This window comes from Hyposmocoma kahamanoa, unplaced genomic scaffold (assembly GCF_003589595.1).
Source record: "Hyposmocoma kahamanoa isolate Upper Pololo Valley unplaced genomic scaffold, ASM358959v1 109, whole genome shotgun sequence".
NCBI lineage: Eukaryota > Metazoa > Arthropoda > Insecta > Lepidoptera > Cosmopterigidae > Hyposmocoma > Hyposmocoma kahamanoa.
The window spans coordinates 147,591-154,100 of NW_020653361.1; the positions used below are offsets into that span (position 1 = coordinate 147,591).

The 6,510-nt window shown below is 33.9% G+C and overlaps 1 protein-coding gene across 4 annotated transcripts in view; it reads right to left on the reverse strand.

Annotated features, from left to right (window-relative positions):
* LOC113238906 (ubiquitin carboxyl-terminal hydrolase 2-like) overlaps positions 1-6,159 on the reverse strand; it is a 55,333-nt gene extending 49,174 nt beyond the window's left edge. For 2 of the 4 annotated variants that reach the window (XR_003311145.1, XM_026475757.1), the window contains exon 1: positions 5,995-6,159. The gene's annotated coding sequence lies outside the window, so the exon portion shown is untranslated. The remainder of the gene's footprint in view (positions 1-5,994) is intronic. The other 2 variants (XM_026475766.1, XM_026475773.1) reach the window with 2 other exon arrangements.
* Between the last annotated feature and the right edge of the window lie 351 nt (positions 6,160-6,510).

A 6,510-nucleotide genomic window follows, 5' to 3' on the forward strand; every position in this document is an offset into this window, starting at 1 on the left:
AACCATGAAGATTCTATGAAAATTCAAAGAACCTATTGCAATAAAACAGCAATTTCATACTTTAACCCCTAATATTAATAGTTATTAAATGCACTTATATCACATATTTCTAGATCCGAGTGTCGGAATACTGTAACACAGGGTATCCTAGTACAGATTCCGCTCTCTCACAACGGTCTAACGTTGTCATTTCAGGCTTTGTATGGACCTATGGACCCATTACAATATCAATACCATGGTGATTGGAAATAAATAATAATTATTATTATTATTTCCTGTCTATTTCATAATCATACTCTCATAGTCCGCGACGTTGGTACAAAAATATCAATACGCAAATACTGCATTTGACAAAGGTTATTTCAATATAGCAAGAGAATATTGCGATGAACACCTTGATTTTTCAAATTACGTGTACCTACAGTAACTAAAATAACTAAAATAATAATGTGACAACCCTATGATTCCACCCGAATAGGCGAGAGTTGCCGTACTTGTCTTGTTATACCTACTACGGTGTGGGTTGACTTCCACCACAAGGCTCCTTCGCTTTAAAGATGAAAGGATACACGCAAATGCGCTCTGCATGTCGGAGAAGGTCGTCAAAGTTGTTGCATTTTACGGAAAAATTGTTAAAAATGCGTTTCATTGTGTTTTGAAAGACATCAAGACGACGCAACCAAAACAACAATGGCAAAAAATATAAAAATAAAAAATAAGAAATATGTGTTAGAGTACAATTTTTTTTAAATTAAAGCGGATGGTATGCGGAGGCCGAGCATTGCAAAACGCGGAAAATCTAAGATGTGTGGCCCGCAGCGACCGTGGCAAACTCGCAACGGGATACCCGCGGGTAATAGGACCCCGATTCTAAGAACACCTACCCATAAACCTGAAAAATGTTTCAAACGTCGAAACACTCTATCCGATTAAAACTCATTTTTTTGTATAATGAATTTTAAAATGTAGAAGAATATGTAATTTTATTTTTATTGGACGTTGTAATATTCACATTATGATTTAATAATAACAAAGTGTGAATGTAACATAAAATAGTTCTACATAAACATCTTAATAATTCTGTAACCGAATAACAACTTGCAACTTTTTTTTATAGCTGTAGAGCTCCGGGTGAAAGAGTTTATCCAGGGAAGTACTTTTCAATTTCTGCCGCCAAGCAGCAATGTAAGCATTGCTGCGTTCCGCTTTTGAAGGGTAATGGTGCTGGTGAAATGACAGGACATGGGACTTGTAAACTTAACATGATTGGCGCAGGGGCAGTGCCACTCAGATTTTTGCGATTTAGAGCACTGACAGGCGCAGGCGGGCAGTGCTACAGTCGCGCGCAGCATGGCCGCCAGACGCACGACATGTTCCTCATCGATTACTATCACAGAAAAACTAAAGTGATTCAACAGGATCCAGAAGAGAAGGAGATTTTATTTGATTTTGCTTTTGAAATGCCAAAATAAAATAGTTAATACGACAAGATAGTAAGGAGATTCGAACAAAAGACCTTTCGTCCCCTTCGGTACAATCGGTCTACTTTCCTGATCGGTCCATTTTCACTATTCGTTTACTTTCCCGATCGGTCCACTGGTTTTTCCCGAGTCGTCCATTTCCCATTTCTTCTACTTTCCAGATCAGTCTACTTTCCCGTGCGGCCCACTTGCCCAAATGGTCCACCTTTTAGGCATGTAAATGAATAAAATTTTACACAAAAATCCGTTTTACATATTTTCAAAGGCAGTTTGTAATTGCATAATTGCAGATCGTCGTGGAGTACATTTTTTATATTTTTGATAATGATTGATTGATTTGAGTGATTAGAGTGATTTGAAAAAACTAAATGAAAAGACAGTTTTTAACCGACTTCAAAAAAGGAGGAAGCTCTAAATTCGACTCTCCTTTTTTTTGTATGTATGTTACGCGATAACTTTATTGACATTTGTGAACCGATTTTGATGATTCTTTTTTTGATGGAAAGATGGTACCTCAATAGTGGTACTATTTAAATTTAAAGATAATATACCACCTCTCAGGGTGGCGAACTAGGGGGTGAATCCGCTTTCGCGCACTTTCCGGTTACCGATTTCAATAAAACTTGGCAAATAGATGTAATTCTGAAAAGGTTTGACGTCGATTTTTTTGTACTCTACGAGATTATCTGAGTAGACCATTGAAGTAGACCTATCGGGAAAGTAGACCGATTCGGAAAGTAGACCGATCGGGAAAGTAGACCAAATGGGAAAGTGGACCAAACGGGAAAGTGGACCAAATGGGAAAGTGGACCAAATGGGAAAGTAGACCGAATGGAAAAGTAGACCAATTGTACCGAAAGGCTTTTGTCTTCTAGTCTTTTCCATGTTATAACTATTTTATATAACGTAAAAGTGTACATTCGACCTCCGTCTCACGTGATGGCAAACAGGAATTCAACGCTATGGCCGCACGCCATAGAATTGTGGAAGCGTAACCTTTTTGAATAATGATGTCTTGATTATAAAAACAGTGTATTTGAAAATGATACTTTATAGCAATTGAAACAATGAAAAGTTTCCGTTTTACTATGAAGCAAAATTTGGGCATTACTAGCAAACTGCTTGAATAGTCTCGACTTCAAGAGACAACTACAGATACAGTTGACTCATGGAAAATTGTGACGACTTCAAAATGAATCGAGGGCAAACACACTAGCATAGAAACCGCGTAACAATCAATGTGTGTAACTTGAAATTAAATTATTTTATTTGTATGAAACAGCAAGCGCAGCAAATTTCACCTCATGGCTGTTGAGCATGCAAAACTTTAAATGTACATAATTGAAATGTCAATTCTTCAAGTATTGATTAATTAATTAATTGCATGTTGGAGTATAACAACGGGCAATGTAGAAAACAGTATTTACTTGAGAATAATATCTCTAATTGGCAATTGCTGTAACTACTGAACTGATTTCAATGATTCTTTTACTGTTAGACAATTAATTAAGGCAACAACATAACTGAATGTAACATGGAGGTTTGAGATTGTGTGTCTCGAACAATGCACAACTCACTGCTGACTATGGGTCTCTTGTGAAGTGGGTAGGCCATAGTTCACCACACTGAGCGAAAGTGCTTTTTTGTCAAAATAAAGACATAATGGTGTGAATTACCTATATGATAAACCATTGTTACCTGTAACCTTTCACTCTCTGCTAGAATCAAAAGGAAAAGAATATTCTTATAATGTGTTGCAATTTGTTGAGCATGGTTTATGTCATATAAGGGCAAGCGTGGCCCTTTTTTAATAGTTGCCCATGATGTGATATCATTAGCAATCCAACAAAAATTATTTGTAACTTTTTACTTATATTGTACAGTGTTCCCACACACACATTTTCATGTTATATTTAAATAAACAGTATTATTATTAATTCATATAGGTAAATAGAAATGCTACACTATTGAACTCGGACAATCCCGTAAAAATAGCTGTATGTACGTACAAAGTAAATAAACATAAAAAAATACTCCAATTTAAGAATTAAAAGGTACAGAATCTACCAGTTACAATATTTCAAGACAAATGTTTACTAATTTTGTTAACCATAACATATTTTAGAGATTAATGATGACTACATTTATAATAAAAATACTTTGTTACCACAAATGTGCGATTACAAATTATAAACTCTAGAGTGATTTTGTGACATTAATAATATGAAACAAATGATTATGATTATGAAATTCTATTCAATTTAAAAATTAATCACTAAAACTTGTTCAAAGGCATTTTCAATATAATTTGTAGAAAAGTTTGGAGTTTACCTTCAATTTTAATAGCTAATTTGGAAACATACTATCTCAGTATACAGTTCTAAAAAAACCTACCTCAAAAGCCATTCATCCCCTCGTTTGCCACCCTTGGAGGTGGAATATTTCCTTCAAATTTAAATGGGACCAATACTGAGATAACTCTCTTTCCAAAAAAAAGAGTCATCAAATTCGGTACATAAATGGCTGTTAGTTGTGTGTTAGGTGCCAGAGTTATCGCGTAACATACACACAAAAAAAACATACATTCAAATTGACAACCTCCTCCTTTTTTTGAAGTAAGTTAAAAATAACATTCTCAGAAAAGAAAACGCAATGAATCGTAATATTTGTCAGTGTACCTAATATGTGTTTGTATCTATTGCTAAAATGAAACAAATACTTAAACAGTAACAAAAGAGTATTGCAGTGTGAAAGATAATGTGGGATATAAAAGGAATGCTTCGAGCCGAACTGGTTGGGATGAATGTTAGTAGAATAACACAAATTTACAGAGTGAATGTGCAGGAAAATGTAGGGAAAGGGTGACCTCGATGTACATACCTCAACAAGATTGTGAATTGCCTTATGAGAGGTCAAGTCAAACGTATAAAAAAAATTTGTAAAAAAAAATTAAACAAGTATGTATGAAAAGATTTTTTCACAAGCATGGCAAGTGGAGAGAAATAGATTGATTCTCACTGGGGTAGAGTAAGGACTATTACTCTAAGCATGATGGTATGTCTGTAAAATGAATGTGAAGAAGAATCATTAGCCAAAAAGCCTTATTAATGAGTTTAGACAATAAATAAACACACCTACATAAAAACATAGTATTGTTTAACATATCAACGTTCAAGCAAATAAAAACTTTTCTCACGCGTGTCACACAACCGTAGTTTTTATTTTTAATTCATAGGCAAACTAGAATCGGCTCCAACTATCATATCGTTCGATATCAAGTAATGTGTGAAATTGTCAAAATTGTTTGCTATTGACATTTCATTTAAAATAAAACTTCATCTTGACTGACATTAGAATTGAGGTCCAATCAAACTTGTTTTTCAGAGATGTTCGAAATTTGAATGTATGAAGCAATAATAACATTTTCACAGATAAGACATATGTTCTAACAAAACAGTTTATCTTTATGCTGGTTGTAATTTGCGGTTTTTGAACACATAGAGAATTTATGATATGTGTGTAGATAAACACTTTCATTCCAACTTCCTTAAAAGCTTGATGTACTAACTACTTGAATAAGAAAATATTTAGTTTTATTCATTTACTTACATAAAATAAAGTAAATGTTAAAATTGCAGTATAAGTAGTAAAATTAAATCACATGGTTATGATCCTCAAAATCACTTTACATCAATGTAAACCAATTACAATTAGCAATGTCGTATTTTTAAATAACTATAGGAGGGGGTAAACTCTGTTTATAGCCTATATGAACGATTTTCTCAAAAACAACTTGTTTGATTTTTATAATTATTATCTGATTGATCAACATATCATTGTAGTTCAAGTTTACTGCTTTCTCGGAAGACAGAAGCTTTCAGGAACTACGAGAGTTTGCTCTTTAAAGTTGAAAGCAAAAGTTGGATTCTCTTTCTCCCTCATATTGAATGTGAACTGTAAAAGTCAGAGAGAATGCACTGCAAATGTGACGACAAAATGATTTGCTGCTATTAGTGTGGGACTTTGCGTATTCTTAATGGAATTCAGACCAAATACTAATTCAAGGTCACTGTTTGATTGATCGAACTTTATTACTTTTCTGTAACAACCTCGACGATTTTATGCAAAAAAATGCTTCACGTCACTCAGTTCAGATGTTTAGAAAGGATTTATTAAAGAGTTTGCGCTCTTTTAAGTGTTTATATGTGTAATATGACACCCATGAAGAAATTATAATTTGATTTCAAGGCCATGAGTTTTTCTATGAGTTTTCGTTCGCGATAGACGAATTATCACTTTCACACGCTTCACACCGTCTCGCACTCGCAAAATCACCAAATAATTCCGAAAATAACACTTTATTTTTAGATACAAGACAGCATGACACACGTTTTCAGCTAAACAATTGATTTTTTACAAACAACCAACATTTCCTACAGCACAAATAAGGTTACTTAGTTGATAAATCAATATTTTTCTTTATATTAGCAACGGAAGTTGATGAAATACTCACAAAATATTTAAAAATTATCCGTAACTATAGAGACTTCGAGATAATTTGGTAGTTTTTTGCACTTCACAAATTCGTCTTCTAAGTTTTTTGTTAAAACACACGCGGCGTACACTTTTCTCGGCACTTTCGATTAATTAATATAAGAAAATGGAGCGTATACGGCGAGAAATGTTATTCTTTCAGCGTTCTTGTAACTTTATATCTCAGAAGGCACCATGTCTTAAAATCCGTGACGTCACTCGAATTGTTGGCAATCCTATTTCTATGCCACTTCCTTCTTATACAAAACAACGTCTTACAGTTTTCTAAATTTACCAATAAAATAAACCCTCACACATTGTAATAAAATAAAAACTCCTATGCGTTTCCTAAGCAGATTAGGTAAACGGTGTTGCCGCCCCAAAAATTAAATTAAAATTTTTCATCTCTCTCTGGCACTGACTTTTTTATTGATAAGGATGACTCATCCTTGGTCAGCTGTCTGTCACCGCTATTAATTAAAATGTATATATTTTA